Source organism: Equus quagga, chromosome 15 (genome assembly GCF_021613505.1).
Source record: "Equus quagga isolate Etosha38 chromosome 15, UCLA_HA_Equagga_1.0, whole genome shotgun sequence".
Lineage (NCBI taxonomy): Eukaryota > Metazoa > Chordata > Mammalia > Perissodactyla > Equidae > Equus > Equus quagga.
Genome location: NC_060281.1, coordinates 80,738,073 through 80,755,994, shown reverse-complemented (window position 1 = coordinate 80,755,994; position 17,922 = coordinate 80,738,073). Strand labels below are relative to the sequence as shown.

The 17,922-nt window shown below is 58.9% G+C and overlaps 1 protein-coding gene across 2 annotated transcripts in view; it reads left to right on the top strand.

Moving 5' to 3' along the window:
* Window positions 1-767: 767 nt before the first annotated feature.
* FAM222A (family with sequence similarity 222 member A) overlaps window positions 768-17,922 on the top strand; it is a 55,338-nt gene continuing 38,183 nt past the window's right edge. Inside the window, exon 1 of one of the 2 annotated variants that reach the window (XM_046640482.1) lies at window positions 768-892. The gene's annotated coding sequence lies outside the window, so the exon portion shown is untranslated. Of the gene's footprint in view, window positions 893-6,116; window positions 6,283-17,922 lie in introns of those variants that run through there. The other variant, XM_046640483.1, reaches the window with a different exon arrangement.

Here is a 17,922-nt window from a genome sequence, read left to right as displayed (position 1 = left end):
GGCTGAGGCCCCGGGAGCCCCCGCGCGCCGCCCGGGGCCATGGGCGCGTGAGAGCCCGGCGCGCGCCGCCCCTGCTGCAGCTCGGGAGCTCGCACGTCCGGTGCACCGTCCTCCGGGCCGTCCCCACGTTCGCCCTGCGCCACCCGGACCGGTTCTCTCTCGGCGCCGAGGCCCCCAGGGCTGCATCCGAGGCTCCGCCGCCCTCTGCCGCCGCCGCGGCTGCCGCTGCTCTCCGCCTTCCCCTCCCCCAACACCCGGGGCTCGGAGCAGGAGGAGGAGGGGCCGGTGCATTCTCCCCGCCGCTCTTTGCAACCTGCGGGGGCCGGTGCATGCCCGGCGAGGAGCCGGGGCCGCCGCAGGTGCGTGCAACCCCGGAGGAGACAACCCCCCCGCCCCAGAGCGAACCGGGGGGCTGCAAGCCGCGGGCGGGCGGTCGAGCAAGAGGAAGCAACAAAGACAGGCTGCAGCTGGGGCCGGCGAGAGGGGCCGAAGCCGCCCGGCTCCTGGCGCGGGCGGAGAGGGCGCCCCGGGGAGCAGCGCGGGCCGAGCTGCAGCCCTGAGCGGGCCCCCGAGGGGAGGCGCAGCGCCGCCCGCCGGACGCGGTGAGCACAGACCCTGGCAAGGATGCGCCGCCTGGGCGCCCGCGCGGCCCAGGTCCCGGGCGGGCGCGACCCCCGCTGAGCGGAGAGACCCCCCACTCCTTACTTCGGACAGCGCGGGTCGGCGCCTGGATCGCCCTCACCGACAGCATCCCTTCCTACCTGGAGAGAGGCATCGGCCCCCAAGGGGGGCTTCCTCAGGCAGCCTCTGCCTCCTCTGCATGGCTGCGACCCGGCGAGCGGAGAGTCGTCGCCGCTGAGACCTGGTGCCCTTCGAAGGCCTGGCTGATCCCGTGAGTTCCGCGGGGCGGGGTTCCGGGCTGGAGCTGGGGGCACCCCCTGGCGTCGGGGCAGCCCGGGTTGGAAATAAAGGGGCCTTGAGGTGTCGGGGCTCCTGAGCAGGGGTGCCTCCCGGCCGCCCTTTCCCCTCCCACCCACAACTTGTCTGGATCGGCCAGCCGGCCAGAGTGGAGATTGGGGGCCCTTTGTGGGCACTCTGCGGAGCCCTTGGGCGGGGCGTACGCCAGAGAGGAAAGGTCACCCCACCCCTACAGCCAGGAGACAAAGGTAGCGGTTCCATCATCTGAAAATTCCCTGGGAACTCCTATGTCTTGGAGGCGTTGGGGGGACGCCCAGGATGGGAGAGCTTGAGGTTCTCCCAAGTAGCCTCTGAGATTTTCAAGGGACATCAGCTCAGAAGGGAATGTGGAGTCCCGGCCAGGCAGGTGGCTGCTTTTGAGGATTGTGCCCTCGGAGGCTAGACGTAGCAGGGTCCTCTCGCAGCGCGCGCTCCTACAAAAAACTCGCAGAGAACGCGGATCCCCCGGTGAGGCCGCGGCGTGACGTCACTGCCAGGCCTCTGACGTCACTGGGGTTGCCGTGGAGACACGACTTGCCTTGACCCAAGGCCGGAGGGGCCGGGCCGTGGTAAACAGGGGCGGGGCTGGATGCCTTTGGGTAGCTGATGGGTGAAGGCAGACTCCCCCACCCCCAAGTGTAGTCCTGTGACCTGAATCCCCAGCGCCCTGATGAGGTGGGGGAGGGAGGCAGTGCCAGCTGTCCCTACTGATGCTCCTCCCCCAAGGACAGGTGTTCAGCTTTGCCCATATAGCCTGGCAGGGCCTGGGGGCTCAAGACTTCCAAACAGAGCAACTTTCTGCTTTCAAAAGGAATGTGACAGAGGAGACCTCCCTGAATCCCACCATGCCTCCAGCCAGCAGGCTGAAGTTCCCAGGGTCCCCAGAGAGATGTGGGCCCCCTGCCTTAAAACAGGCTACTTCTGCTCAGGAAAACATGGGTGCCCCACCCCTAGCCGGGGAAGGCGCAAAGGAGTTGCTGCAGCCACCCCTCGGGTCCGGGGGATCCTCTGCTGTTCAACGCCAAGATGGGGGGCCTTGGCCAAGTCGGAGTTCCTGGCAGCCCCCACTCCCCTTTTGGTATTTAAGATGATTTTGACGTGCACTGTTGGTGCTTATTAAGTGAATGGAGGACAAACCAAGCCCCTCAGTGCCAAGGTCTGAATAAAGCATGTCTCTGCCAGCGGCCAGCTCTGATGGGGGTCAGGCCCCAGCTCTCTCTCCCCCGCCACACCCCAGCACTGGCCCTGTTCCTGTGAAGGCCCAGAGAACCCCCAGCCAGCATCCTACTGCTGGCTCTTTCATTCCTCTGCTAAGTTCCTTCCAGCATTTGCTGCCAGCATCGGATGTGCGTGAAACTGCTCTGATCACATTTCTAGGAAAAGGTTCGAGGACTGTGTCATGGCTTCTGTGGTATGGGGTGGGGTGAGAGCAGAGAGGGGTGTGTGGGGGGTCATTGGGAGAAGCCAGGCCCCAGTCTCTGTGCGGCCAGCATTTGTGCTGTTCTCTTATCAGGCTCTCCAGCTAGATTAACAGGTCAATAAATGTCGGTGGAGCTGCTTTTGGGGGCTTGGCAGGGAGATGATATTTCCAGCTGAAACGGTGTCGTTAAACACACAGGCTTCCAAGGACAGAGGAGCAACAGCAGATGGGGGGAGAAGTGGGAGAGGTGGGCAGAAGGGCTGTTTGCGCTTCCTCTCGAAGCTTCCCAGTTTAGAAACAAACTCAGAGTGTGCGCCAGAGACCCACAGACACAGGCAGCTGGAGGTCCTCCGTGGAGCGTTTACACTCCCACAGCCAAGGCGGAGGGGAAGGCTGTCAGAATTGAGCAATTCCTTCTGCTCCCTTCCCTGGGCTTGGCAGGAGCCCTGAGCGACGAGCAGGAGGGAGTGCCAGCTTACCCAGCATCTCCCTATGTGCCAGGCATTTTATCAGATCTCAGTGACTCCTTGGGTTCCCTCGGGGCAGGGGTGTGAGGCTGCCCCCAGCCTTCCCAGGGGCTCTCAGCTGGTGGGGAAGGCAAGGATGTAGGTGGGACAAGGGCAACTTGGGTAGACGTGGCTCTTGACCCAGCCGGAGGATCGGGAAGGGCCCTATAGGAGGGGTGCCATGTGACTCCTAGAAAGGACAAATAGGAATTCGCCAGGAGTGGAAAGAGTGTTCTGGGCAGTGGCAGTGGCCGTGTAGCAGGCCTGTGAGTGCTTCGGCATGCTGAAGGAGGAGAAGGGGTGGCCCTGGGGTGGCCGTGTCCTGGAGGCGTAGGTGGATGGGGGAGGTTTAAGCAGGGGAGAGGATCCAGTTAGGGCTCCGGTGACCGTGACCCTGAACATCCCTTCTAGTCAGTTCCCGGGGCAGTCCCCTCTCTCAAGGTTACCTCCCCACCCCCACCCCCAGTAATCCTTATCACTTCTCTAATTCTGTGTAAGCTCACCATCCGCTATCCCTTCTGAGCCTCACAGTTGCTCTGGACTGGAGCTGGGCTGGGCTGCTTAACCCCCAGGGGTGGGCAGTGGCTCATGATTAAGAGCCAGGCTGTGGAGTCGGTTCACCACTTGTTGGCTGTGTGACCTTGGGTGAGTAGCTTTGCCTCCCTGAGCCTCAGTTTCCTCATCTGAGAAGGCGCTGATAATTGCACCCACTGCCCAGGGTCCTGGTGAGGATTTGTGGAGGGCTTAAGCACGGGCCAAGGCACACAGTAAGCACTCTATAAACGCACATTCTCGTGGCCTCTGTTAGCCTCATCCTCAGAACAGGGCCTTGAATGGCTCTCCCAGTCCCTCTTGGAGCCAAAGATCAAAGACCTCTGGGTGGGTCAGAGACCCCCACCCTTCCAGCTGCCTCCCCTGCGTCTCCCACCCACCTATCCAGGCCACCCCACGTGGTGAGCACAGGTTGCTCCCATCCGACCTCCTGCGGAGCTGGGGCCTGGCCAGGGGCCCCCTCCGCCGCTTCCCCCTGCCCCCTCTGTCTTCCAGTCCCTCACGAACCGGAGGAAGGAGCGGAGCAGCTCATATCCATGAACCGTAATTCAATCAGGCGGCGAGTCCTCTGGGCTCGGGGCGGGGGTGAGAACGAGGAGGCGCACAAAAGGGCCGCCTTATTACCTCTCGCGGGCCCGGAATTGCTGCTCTCCCCCGGCAGCGGCCGCAGCCGCCTTTATTGTGTTAACCCATTTGCGTGTCAAGAGCTATTGTGAGCTTTCTCTGCCGGTGCGTGCGGGGCGGGCTGCGGGAGGAGGGCCGCACCGCCGGTCACCTCCGCGGGCACCGCCCGCCGCCCTGATTGGTTGCTAAGTGATTTGCATCCAAGGTAATCACTTTTATCTCAGAAGGATGTCGACTATAATTATAAGCTACTGACATCTTTTGAAATCTGCCTAATGACTATTTTAGTCTGCGAGGGCTGGGGGTGGGGAGGGGGATTCTGGAGGCTGGGGGCGGAGGGGGGAGGCTGGAAGGAGGATGGATTCCTTCCACCTGGACCACTGATTCGTTAGTTGAGAAATAGCTGAGTGCCTACTGCGCGCCTCAAACAAAAGGCAGGTGGCAGAGATGTTGTGTCCCTGTGGGCGGAGTTAGTACCATTTCAGAGATGGGGAAATAGAGGCCCTGCCAGGGAGCCACCTGCCCAGAATCACACGCCCATTACGTGATTGGAACCTGAGTGTCTCTGACCTCCAAATTCACATGCTGGCCGCTCCAGTGGGTGCAGACAGAAATAATAACGGTAACCATTCCTGGTAGAGGTCACCTTCCAGCACCTCCCAGGGTTTATGTCATAGCCTAAGAAATGCAGGTGCTGTCACTACCCCCATTTTACCAAGGAGGAAACAGCACAGGGAGGTTACCTCACTGCCCAAGGTCACACAGCCAGGAAGTGGCAGAAGGCTGAGGTTGTTGGTGGCCAGAAGTGGGGGTGCCGTGTGGCCAGTAGAAAGAAGGGGAAAGGGCAAACCTGGGCTCCAGCTCCCGCTACGCCACCACCTGTGGTTCCATTCAGTGAACACCCACCTCAGCCTGGGCGAGGGCACCTTGCCAGCCACTGTCTGGGTGGCAGAGCCCTAAGGAATCAGATGGTCCACAGCCCCCATGGGGGGTCAGATGAGTCTGCGACTAATTCAGGCTCTGGACAGAGCCAGAGCAGGGCTGGAGGAGAGAGAGACGAGGACAAGGGAAAAACTGCAGCTGGTCGTGGAGGGTTTCCTGATGGAAGGGGCCTAGGCTCTGGGCCCTGAGGACTGGGCGGACCTACCCAATGGGGAGCGAATGGGGATGTCTCTGGCAGAGGGAGTTTGAGAACCAAGGGCCGTGGTGAGGAAGGGCAGGGAGAGCTCATAAGAAGGCAGAGGTGAAAGGAAGATATCTGTCAGGGTGTGCAGGACCTCGAGAGCTGAGCTCAGTATCCAGTGTGTCCAGAGGACAAGCAGCCCAGTGACGGTATCTGGGGAGGAGGGGTGTGACATGGTCTGGGGGTCCTAAGAACAGTCTGGCAACCTTTGCAGGGGCTTGGGGGTCACAGATCGGAAGGGATCCCTGGCTCCTGCACTCTCACTGGCTGTGTGTCCTCAGACAAGTCACTCTCCCTCTCTGGGCCTTACTCTCCTCATCTGTTCATGGGCGTACTAGCAGTTTTCTCACAGGCTTGTGGGTGGGCTCAGGCACAGGCCCCAGCTAGTCATCCTGGCCCCGCCGCAAACCAGCCTCCCAGCCACAGCAGCTGTCTGGGGCCCTAGGAGCCCCTGCCATTGTGCAGAGGGCACAGGGGACAAAGGCCTGGGAGGTCAGGGGGTAAGGCCGAGGCTGGCTGTGAACAGGCTCCCGGGGATGGGGACTTCATGACGCAGAACTTAATGACCCAGAGTCTGTGTGCGGGGGCCTCCCTTGGAGGAGGAGGAGGAGGAGGGGAAGGAGGACGGGGGAGGTCCAGCAGCCAGCTGTCTGCTCCAGGATTCACTGCCAAGGCAGGGCAGCTGCCCCGCAGGGCCAGGCCTCAGCTTAGCGTCGGGGGGAGGCAGAGGTGGCAGGGCCTCCCGGCCTGCAGTCCCCAGGCCTGAGTTTGGGGCTTGGCCCTGCCCCTCAGCATCTGCGACCTCAGTCTCCTTATCTGTCTGGTGGGCCAGGGCTCCATTTGGAGGGCAGCTGCGAGGTTTGGCAGGAACCGATAGCAAGTGGGCAGTAAACAGGAACTGCTATTTTTGCTCTTTATTTATCCGTTCATTCAGAGGGATGCGCTGCTCTCTGCCAGGCTCCCTGCCAGGTGCTGGGGATGTGAAGATGAATAAGCCCAGTTGCCTTGAACGGTGGTGAAGCCTTGGACACGCCATCACGGTACATTGGGTTAATTGCCACAATACAGGAATTCACAGTGTGCACGCATTGTGCCAGGAGCAGGGGTCACAGCAGTGACCAAGCCAGACGTGGCCTCTGCCCTCTGGGGCCCCCAGGCTCTCACAGCACGCTAGGAAATCAGAGGTGGAAACTTACTTCCAGCCAGGGTAGCCAGGGAGGGCTCCCTGGAGGAGGAGGAGTCACATTTGATTACTGGCTTTGGGGACTTTTAAACACCTTTGCCTATTGGAATCACAGGACGCTGTTGGCATCCACCATGTGCCGGACTGCGCTTCCTGCTTTGGCATTTTGTTCTCTCATTTACTCCTCATATGGTCCTGGGAAGGGTGTTTTTATCCTTGTTGTGTAAATGAAGAAACTAAGGCTCAACAAGGTGAAGTGACAGCCTAGGGCTACATGGCAGGTTGACAGCATTCCCTTTGTTAAGCCTATTCCTCTGCCTGTGAGGGCACGGGGGCGGGGGGGGGGGCAGGGGGCGGGGTGGGACTCTCATGGGAGGATCCTTGGGTAGGGGCTGAGGAGACGTAGTTCTGGGCCATCTGTTGCCTTTATGAGCCGCACGACCTTGAACAAGTCATCCCCCCTGCCCCGCCTCCCCCAGCCCGGCCTCAGCTTCGTCCTCTATAAAATGTCAAGGATGGTGAATCTGTGGCAGGCCTGGCTTGCCTTACACTGCTGTGCCCTTGACAGACATCGCCAATCAATTGCTGCCCTCTTCCCCTGCTGAGTTCTTCCCCTGACCTTGGGTTCTTTCCAGGGCTCTGGGCAGGCAGCACCAGTCAATCAGCGGGGCCTGAGCTGCAGCCCGCCTGCCTGCCTGGCCTCGATGAGCTCCGGGGTCCCTCTGGCTCATCTTCCTGTGGCTCAGAGGACCGGGGTACCAGAGTGAGGGATTTCTGGGGGACCTTCTCTTGAGGATATGGGTTCTTCAGCCACGAGAACTGTTGAGGTGTGGATGTCTGTTACCCTCCTCCATCTCCCGGAGAGACCTGTGTCCTTATCCATGCAGCCCCACGCACGCTCAGTGCAAGTGGTCTGGGCAGCTTCTGGACGCATTCAGTCTGGATGATGACAACAGTGTTTGCTCAGCTCTTCCTGAGAGCTAGGTCCTTCGTGGGCACCCTGTCACTCATCATTCCACAGATCCCCTGCAGTGTGCCTCTCTGCCCCCCCCAGGAAGAAGTCTTCACCCATCTGAGAGATGAGGAGACGAAGGCTCAGAGCTGATTAAGGCAGAATAGGGTCATGCACCTGCCGAGTGCTGAGCTGGCATTCAAGCCCAGGTTTTGGTGTCCACAGCCTGGGACAGCCAGGGCAGCCTTCCTGGAGGAGGTGTCATTAAAGGCCAAGGCCTTAAAGGCTGGTGGGCTTCTGACAGGCAGAGCTGGGCCTTCTAGGAAAGGGAAGGGGGCCCTTCTAGGTGGAGGGAGCAGCATGAGAAGCAGCTCAGAGGGAGGTAGGCAGGCATGAGTGTTTAGGTTAAGGGACTAGGATGTGGCTGGACTGTGGAGAGAGGGGGCCAGGGGTGGTCCTGGCATTTGGACTTTGCCCTCCCATAGCAGAGAACTGTGGCAGCTCTTTGAGTAGAGAAATGATCCAGTCCTGTTCTAAGCATGTTTATTTAACATCTCCATGAACCCAGGGTGAGGTCTACTGGTGCTTGGGGCTCCCTCTGGTGTACTGGAAGCTTTAGCCTGGCACATAGTAGGTAGGCATCCAAGAAATCTTTGTTGAATGAATAAATGAATGAATGCTCGCCGGACTGAAATGCTCCTGACCTCCCCATGGGCCCAGCTGCAAGGAGGAGACAGGCCACAGTCCCTCTCTCCAGAAGTTGAACCCCAGGCCTGTGGGTGGGGGCCGGGGGAGGGAGCCAGGTAGGCTCCTGGGGCAGGGGCTTCCCCCGTAGCCCTCCCAACCCTCCTGCCTGTCCCCAAGACCCCTCCTAGACCTTCCTGCAGGGCTGCCCGCCATGCCTGGCAGGCAGCCTGGACCCAGTGCTTGGGAGGATAAAAGATGAAGGTTCGCGACCATTTTTTAACTCAATAAAGGGAGACAGGCTGCAGGCTGCAGGCCGGAGATATAATTAGTTCGCAGCAGTGGCGCTTTCTTGATTTAGCTTCTGAGAGAACAAGACAAGGATGTTATACCCAATTAGCAGTAACATCCAGTCGGAGCCTCAATAGGTGAGATAACAAGCTATTTTTATGACTTTTCTGTCCCAGCATGGAGGGGGCGGGGGGAAGGGGGTATCAGGGCCTTATTTCTTTTCATCAGGGAACAATTATTAGCGATCTCAGGATTTCCCATAGCCAAATGATGCATTTGTTAACCCAAACAAGCAAGCGTCCCAGGGCGGCAGCTGTGGGGTGGCAGGCTGGCATTGTGAGGCCAGGTGTAGTGGAAGGGCCGCAGGCCCCCCGGCCCTCTTCTAGAAGCCCTTGGAACAGGCTCACAAATGCAGAGAGCCCATTGGTTTGGCAGGGGAAGCCCAGGCCCTTGAGATGTTCTCAGTGCCTGCCTCGATTTCCCCACCTGCCTCAAAGAGGCGTAAGGAGGCTAGGCCAGTTCTCCTGGGGACAAGGAAGGAGCCAGTTCTGGCCCTTGACAGCCCTTCCTGGCATCACCTAGATCTTTCTGCCAGCTGGGCCAGAGGTTCTGGCTCCTCAGCCTTGAACCTGCGCTGCACTCTGCCTCCTGGACCCCCGTTATGGCTCACAGTGCCTGACCACCCTCCTGCCCGTCCCAGGTCCCAGCCCTGGTCTCTGGCAGGGCTCACTGGCTCCACTCTCTCCACCCTCCTTACCCCCGCAGCCAGGCTACCTAGCACTGGCCAAGTCTTTACTGGGCAGGGAAGCCTTGCCAAGCCCCACCCCAGCTGCCTGGCCACACTCCGACTCCTGGCGAGGGCTGGGGGATGCCCAGAGAGGGAGCTGGCATGGCTGTCCTGACAGCCATCAGCTCAGGCCCCAAGCCCAGAGCAGGTTCCTGGGCCCCCGCCCGTCCTGCAGAATCCCACCCCACCGTGCCCCGAGTCCCAGCTCCCTGTCAGTGTGGAGCCCCACGCTTGTGGTTCAGACAACTGACAAATCCAGCCATGCAAAGTGGGAGTTTAATTGCAAACAGTTTTTATGGATCATGGGCCCATCTGTGCTACCATATGCAAAAGGAAAAAAAATCCCCATTTAAAAAAAAAAATTTCTCCCTGCCCCACCCCCCAAACTGACTCCAAAAGAAACAGTTGCCAAGGTTTTTCTGGCTGGAGCCAAGCACAGAGCTGGGACCCATCCTGGGGGCTTCCTGCAGGTGGGCCTGGCAAAGTCGGGGGACCACGTCGGGCAGGGCTGAGAGCAGCCCACGGGGCTGACCATTGAGAGGAGCACACGCCTCTGCAAGCTGCCAGCATTTCCTGAACCCACTGGATTCTTTCATGGCTCTGGGCCTTTGCACGTGCCACGCAGCTGTCCGAGTACCTCCCGGCCTCTCCCAGGCACCTTGCTGATGCCTCTAGAGCACGATACGGCTTGGAGCGGGCACTGCACGGTGTTGGTGGCAATGCAGGAATGAGTGGTGGTGTGTCCCGTTTTAGCCCAGGGGGATGGGGCTGCCCAGGCCTCATGGCCTCCCTTCTTCCCAGTGGTCCAGGCCTCCTGCTGTGGTGCTTGGCCCAGCAGATACGCCGCACCCAAGAAGTCAGCCCTCCCCAGCCCCTCAGAAAGGGCATCCACCCAGGGCCTGAGTGGCCGGTCATCCGGGTCCTGAGAGGACTCACCTCTGAGGCAGGCTGCCAGCGTTTGATCACTGGGCCACCTGGTCCCAGTGGGTGCCTTCAGACTGTCGTTTCCGCGTCTCCTTGCCTCTGGGTTTTCTGCTGTGGAAGGTGGATGAGCAGTCGATGGGATGCTGCTGTGAAGAGCCGCTGCACCTGTCCGCCGTAGCTCATCCCCAAGCGAGGGGCTCTGCTCTGCTCACTGATGTCTGCCCAGGCCCCTCTTCAGGAAGCCTGACGTTACTGCATGAGTGAGGGAGGGAGAGGGAGAGGTGTTTGGAGGGCTCCAGGGAGCCACTGGGACACCTGGCTTGTCAGGAATTCAGAGTTTTTACCCCCTTTCTCTTGGAGTCTAGAAACCGCTCTGCAACCTGTGGGGATTGTGAACTCCATTCTGCTCTTGAGGAAAACTGAGGCTCAGAGAGATCAGAGGACTCTCCCAAGGTCATGCGGCTGGAAGGAGGCCAGAGCTGGGCCGGGAACTGAGCCATGTGATTCCAACTGACCACTTCCCTGCCCCTCGCATTATAGGTGGAGAAGGATAGGCCCAGAGCCGGGAAGGGGTTTGGCCAAGGTCACACAGCAAGGAAACAGCAGCCAGCGTTTGTGGGGCCTCCCCAGCCCCATTGTAAGATGAGGAAACTGAGGCCCTCCAGCCTCAGAGCCAGGCCAGCTGAGTCCCGCTGTTCTTCCGTGCCTCCCCTCCCTCTCTCCTCTCTCCCCCGGGTCTGTGCCCAGGCTCACTGTGCCTCTGGGTTTCCCCATCAACGTGAAAAGCTGGTAGCCAGGTGTGTGCCAGCAGCCAGGCCCCATGCGGGCATCCCAGTGCCCGAGGCCTGGTACGCAGTGCAGCCCTCCTGCAACAGGTGGCAGGGCAAAGTGGGACCCCTGGGACCTGAGCAGCACAGGCTGGCCAGGCCCCTGGCAGCAGCCCAGGCCAGGCAGCAGGCCGCCCGTTCCCCGCTCGGTGGTGATCGCCAGCTCCCGTTGTAATCATTAAAACTATTAGAAGGAAACGCTCGCTTGAAGCAAATGTCAGGCACCGAGTTGTGCTTTGTAAACGTTCACAATTAATGCCAATCAGGCCCGGAAGAAAGCCGGCCCGGAATCCTGTCTGTTTCGTCTCATTTGTCAGCTGGTGCTGTTCCATGCTGCACATTTTCATACAATTGCTATAAACATAAAGGGGAACTCCACAGTGTTCCCGGGCACCCGGATGGTGCGCGCCGGCTTAATTACTTATATTCTGCTGTTCACTTGGCCGCCCCGAGCGGGTGGGAGGGAGAAAGGGGGACTTCATGTGGTAGGGTGAGGGCTCCCGGGGGTCAGCCAGGGAGATGGGTCAGGCTCCAGGCCCGGGTCTCCTGCCCCACCCTCCGCGGGCCCACGGAGCTGAGGATGTCCGTGAAACAAGAAAAAAAACTGCTAAAATATGTTTGCAGAATCCTCAAGGAGAAAAGAGGGGCTCAGAGTCCACCAGACTCGGCTTTGACGCCCGCGTCCATCTCCTAGAATGATTCACCAGGTTTATTGCCCGCCTCCGGCATGCCAGGCAGTGCTTCACTTGCCAGCGGGGCCTCGGTTTCCCCTTCTGCGAGTTGGGGGTAACAGCCCCGTGGTCAGGGTTTCAAGCTTGCTGGACCTGGGCTCCGGGCTGAGGGTGTCAAGCAGGCTTTTTCTCAGTTGCTTGTCGCACGGCCCCTTTGAGGGTGGGCTGCCCTTCCTAGCGAGGTCAGAGTCCCACTGCTGGGAGCGGTGGAGCAGGATTGGGACCTGGGTCGCTGGACTCTGGAGCCCATAACTGTTGTGCTTTCCTCCTGCGCCCTCCCAGGGTAGCCATGGAGGTGGAAGGAGATGATGGGGCTCAAAGTCCCAGCACACAGGAGGTGTCGCATGAACAGTAGCTGCTGTCATCCCACTGCCTGGATATGGGCCAGGGGCAGTGGGCTCAGATCCTGGTCTGGGGGTCAGCGCTAACACACATGAACCTTGCTGGGTGGAGAGTGGAGGGTGGAGTGGTCCACAGGGGGATGCCATCCCCTCTCCCTGCCCAGGGTGCTGGCCTCCAGGCCCCCAAGGTAGGGCTGAGGAGGGAGATACTGGCCAAGGCCTAGGAAACCCCTGCCTGTCACCCCCTTCCCCACTTGCCCCTGATCTGACTCTGGGGTGCCAGGCGCTGACTGTGCGCCAGGCCCCACATTGCCAAACTGGACCCTTCCCAGCCCAGAAGGTCAGGCGTGTGATCATCACTGTTTCCAAGCTGACTTGAGGTCATGCAGCTAGGAGGTGGGGACACTGGAGCCAGGTTCAAGTTCAGCTGCTCCGAAGCCTTTGTCACGCCTTCCTAGCGCCCTCCCCATCGTACCCTGGACATGAGGCCTAGCCACACACTATGAACCCTCCCTGGACCCTGTGAGCTCTCGAGCTGTCTGTGGATGGGGTCTTCTGAGGGCAGGCTGGCTCAGCAGGGACACGCCAGCCTTTGTGTGGGCTGGGGTAGGCTCGGACCAGGCGGGGCAGTCAGCGGAATGGGCAGAGGGCGGTGCAGCCCAGCCGGCCAGGGATAAATGCTCAGAGCGGGGAATAGAGGCCCCTTTGTGTGGCGCTCGGTGGGGGAGGGGTGCTGCCAGCTGCCACCCTCTGTGACCCGGGAGGCCCGAGCCCTCCACAGAGATCTGCCGCCACCCCCAGGGGACTGGCCAGGGAGCTGTCGTCTTTTCCCCTGCTGCTTCCTTCCACCATTATTTGCCTTCCTCTTGTTTCCTGGGGGCCCTGGCTGCTATGGAGCTGTGGGCAGCCATTACCCTGGTTTGCTGCAGGCCTACTATGTGCTGGCACTGGGCCAGGCACTCCACCAACCCTGCAGGTAAAGGCAGTGGTCCCGTGTTACGAAAGAAGACACTGAGGCTCAGAGGGGACAGTCTCACCATCCTCACGCAGCTGGTTACAGGGCCAGGATTTGGCCAACTTCTAATCCTTTTCTTTCCATTGATCTTTGTGTCCTGGTCTCAGGTCCCAGGACCCAGGGCTGCAACTTGAGGTCCTGCTTCAGTTGCCTGGGTGGCCTCAGGAAGGCTGCTGGCCGTCTCTCTTTCCTGGGCCGGCACCAGGCATCCATTCCATCCCTCCATCCTGCCCAGGCTCTGGGCTACTGGCTGCAGGTTTAGTGGAGACCACGCACAGGACCCTGTTGAGGGCCGCCCTACCCATTAAACCTTTTCTGTGCCTCCATCTCCTTAGCTTAAAAATGGGAATGAAACAGAATCCACCCTCAGGAGCCCTGGGGGATGTCGTGCCAGGAGTCGGGTAAAGGTGAAAGGACAAGCTGAGGCAGTGGCCGGGTGACAGGGATGTGGGGGTAACTCTTAGGAGTGTAAGCATGTTGCATTGCGTCCCTGCCACAGCCCCATTTTACAGGTAAGCAAGCTGAGGCTCAGATAACTGAAGTGACTTGTCGAGGGCTCCAAGGAGCCCAGGAATACAGGGAAGGTAGTTTCCCAGAAGGCCCAGACCTTGGTCTCTTCCTGACCGCCACCTGGCCCACTGGGCAGCTGTCCATTGCAGACACTGACGAAGAACCCTCTGTGAGCCCAGTCCTGGGAGAGGCCCAGAACCAACCACAAGAAGCCCCCAAAGGCCATTCAGCTCCCGGCTTCCCACAGCATATTCCAGCAACCTGGGACCAGCTCACACCCACCAGGTCACTCCCTCTTCTGTGCTGAGGCCGGGGCTTCCACCGGGAGCACATGTGCTAGTCCCTTCCCCAACGCACACATGCACACGTGCCTTCTCTGCAGGGGTCACTCTGACTCGCCTTTTCCCTCAATGCCCCCTGTTCAGCTGGCACTTAGAATCCCCCCGCTGGGTCTCGTACCCTGCTCACTGCTGCTAGAGCCCCATGCCTTTTCACCTCTCTTCCAGCTCTTTGTCCCTTGTGTGGCACATAGTAGGCCTGCAGGGAAGTCTGACACAAAGGCACAGCCCTGGCCCTCCGGGACCTGGTCCCCACCTAGCGGGAGAAACAGAGATGAGTGACAAGGCTGCAGGTCCCAGGATGGGGTCAAGTGCAGGACACCTGAGGAGGCTCCCCACCTCCCCAGCTCTCCGTCCTCTCCCAAAGGGCGAAGGGAACGAAGACTTCTGAGCCCTTCTGTGCACCCGAAAGCTCAGCCGTCTCCTTTTAATCCTCCCAAGGCCAGGCGGGGGTTGTACAGACGGGACAGCAGGCTCAGGACAGCAGAGACAGCTTCTGAGGGAGGAGCCTTGGACCAGGGGACCCCAAAGCCCGGGCCGTTCTCCAGGAAGGAAAGCTCAGGTGCCCACGGGGGCCACCCAGGTGACACCATGAACAAAGCAGCTGCCACTTGACCTCGTGGGAATGTGGGCTCAGTGGTTCCAGAGCTGCCAGTTTTTTGTTTTTTCTAAGAGAAACCAGACAATGAGAATTTCAGGTGGAATTTTATTTTTTCTTTTCTTTTTAATGTTCGCAACTGTGTCACAATTTTTTTTTCCTGCAGCAAACAGGGCAAAGAAAAGATGTTTGTGAGTGGGATTTACCCTCTCCAGGGACGTGGTATTGTCTGGGCGGGGGGTATGTTATGGGGGTCCCAGGATGTCTCGCCTTCCCCACCTCCAACCCCGGCCAGCAAGAGCCCCCGGAACCCAGCAGCAGGTCCATGCACCCCTCAAGACACCCCCAGATCTGCCTTTACCGCCAGAGGCAGGAGGCAGGGCCTGAGCCCCATGAGGGCACCACCCAAATAGCTATAATCAGCAGCCTCGCCAAGACTTCAAACTCACCCAATTATCCTGCGAGGGGAAAAAAAACACAAAATGAAAACAAATTAACATGTTTGCATAGAAGCTGCTGCAGCAACACACACAGCCGCGCACGCACATGCTGGCGCATGCCCCGGCGAGGCTCGGAGACGCTGCCGCCACCCCTCCCCAGGCCTGGCACCCACCTGGGAGGGCTGGGCTGGTCAGGACTGTGCCAGGCTGTGCCCACCACCCTGGGCCAAACTCTGCTCTAGGCCCAGTGACTAGATTGTTGCTAAACCTGATGGCACTGTCTCAGTCCACTGGCTTCCAGTTTCTTTTCTTTTTTCCAGTTTAATAAACAAACACGTGAAATTCATTGTGTGCCAAAATTCAGCCTCATTGATCTGAGCCCCTTTCTTCAGATGGGGAAACTGAAGCACAGAGAGGTTAGTTGACCTGCCCAAGGCTGCACAGCTGGCGGGTGGGGTTTGAACCCAGACAGGCCAGCTCCAGAGCCCTCACTGTAACAACCACACCTTCTCCCTGGCTCCCTCTTGCCCGTGGATGGTGTGCCAAGACCTCGGCCTGGCCTTTGAGGCCCCTTCCCCAGTTGCTGCAGCCTGTGTCCATTCTTATCTTGCCCACCCCTGCCCTGCATGTGCCCTCGTGCCGAGGGGCTGTGGGTGTGGTAGTGATGACCGCAGAGCCAAATGGATGTGGGTTCAAATCTCCAACCCACCAGTCCCTCACTAGATGGCTTTGGGCAAGTGGCTTCCCCTTCCTGTGCCTCAGTTTCCTCTCCTGGAAGATTGGGCTAATACCAGTCCCTACCTCAGGGAGGTTAGGAGGATTCGGTGGGTGAATTGCAAAGTACTACCTCTGGCACCTGCCCATGGGGAGGGGTTCCTCCACCGGAATACCCTTGCACACATCCCCCCCCACCATTCAGTTGACCCTACAAGGCCTGGTCCTCAGTCACTGTGCCCCTGCTGGGTGCCTTTGGGCTCCGTGCCAGGTGCCGTCCTTGCCCCCAGAGCATGCAGTCAGGTGGTTCAGCTGCTCCCTCTTCCAGGAAGCCGCTCCTCCTGGGGGCAAGCCCCCTTCCCTGGGCTCCCTCCACCTGGGGCTCGGGTTGCTGGGCATGTGTCTCGTCATCCTGCTGCACCTCATTCTTCTCCGGGTCCCCACAGGCTGGCACCCAGCAGGTACTCAGGCAAGGTGTACGAATGGAGCCAGCCCCTCGCCCCGCTCTCACCTTGGCATATTCCGGGCTTCTGAAGGGGCTGTGAAGGGTAGACTGCCAGGAGTTGGAGTTTTGGTCTTGGAGATCCAGTGTCCCCAGGCCAGGGCTGCAGCCGTCTCCCCAGTCCTCTCTCCTCTGCTCTGCATGACCATGGACCAATCCCCTCACCTCTCTAAGCCCCTTGCTGTCACCTCTGGCCTGGGACAGTGATAGCTGAGGGCGGCTATTGCTGGCAGAGCGGGCACCCAGTGGGCAGTGGATTTCAGGGAGCTAAGAGGGGAACACTGACAGTGGTCCCTGCCGCTGAGAGAATGACTACACTCAGTAAACACATTGTCAGTCTTGGTCCTCACCACAGCTGGTGAGGAACCCGTGGGTTCTAGCCCCATTTTTTATCCATTCATCTGTTGATGGGCACTTAGGTTGCTTCCACGTCTTGGCTATTGTAAACAGTGCTGCAATAAACATTGGGGTGCACAGGACTTTTGGGATTGCTGACTTCAGGCTCTTTGGATAAATACCCAGTAGTGGGATGGCTGGCTCGTATGGTAGTTCTATTTTTAGTTTTTTGAGGAATCTCCATACTGTTTTCCATAGTGGCTGCACCAGTTTGCATTCCCACCAGCAGTGTATGAGGGTTCCTTTTTCTCCGCAACCTCTCCAACATTCGTTGCTATTAGTTTTAGATATTTTTGTCACTCTAACGGGTGTAAGGTGATATCTTAGTGTAGTTTTGATTTGCATTTCCCTGATGATCAGTGATGATGAGCATCTTTTCATGTGCCTATTGGCCATCAGTATATCTTCTTTGGAGAAATGTCTGTTCATGTCTCCAGCCCATTTTTTGATTGGGTTGTTTGATGTTTTGTGGTTGAGTTGCGAGAGTTCTTTAAATATTAAGGATATTAAGCCTTTGTCAGATATATGACTTGCAAATATTTTTTCCCAGTTAGTGGGTTGCTTTTTTGTTTCAATCCTGCTTTCATTTGCCTTGAAGAAGCTCTTTAATCTGATGAGGTCCCATTTGTTTATTCTTTCTGTTGTTTCCCTTCTCTGAAAAGGCATGGTGTCCGAAAAGATCCTTTTAATGCTGATGTCAAAGAGTGTACTGCCTACGTTTTCTTCCAGAAGACTTATGGTTTCAGGTCTCACCTTTAGGTCTTTAATCCATTTTGAGTGTATTTTGGTGAATGGTGAAAAAGAATGGTCAATTTTCATTCTTTTACATGTGTTAGCCCCATTTTTTAGATGGAGAAACTGAGGCCTCAAGGGACTCAGTGACTTACTCAGGAGAGTCCTGCTGGTATGTGGCAGGGCCTGGATTCAAACACAGCTGTCCTGTGTTTGTGCTTTAGCTGCTGGGGGCTTCCTGGGTATCGCCGATCAGGGGCCGAAGGAGGCAGTGCCTCTCGGGTCTGGAGAGTGAGGACCAGTAGAGTGCCGTCCTGGGGGGGCGCGGGGCGGCGGTGGTAGAGAGCTAACTTCACTGGCCTCAGGATGGCCCTTTGGCATCAGCCTCTTGTCCTATATTCACGCAGACCGCTCAGGGCCAGGGTGGCACCTGGGGGAGGTGGCCAGTGGAACCTCGGGTGCCCATTTGGAATCCTAGCCCTCCCTTGGCATGGCCCTGCCTCGGGCTTGAGAGTCCAGCAGACCGGGCTCACGTCCAGACCCCACTAGCTGGTCCTGGACAAACCTTTGTCCTTCCTGAGCCTCTGCTCCCCTCCGGAGCACCGAAGCCATGGATATGCCCGCCCCTCTTAGGATGAGCCCGAGGCTGAGACGTGGCATCCAGCACGTGGTCGCTACTACATGAAGCAGCCCTTGCCCAGACCTCCTCAGGGGC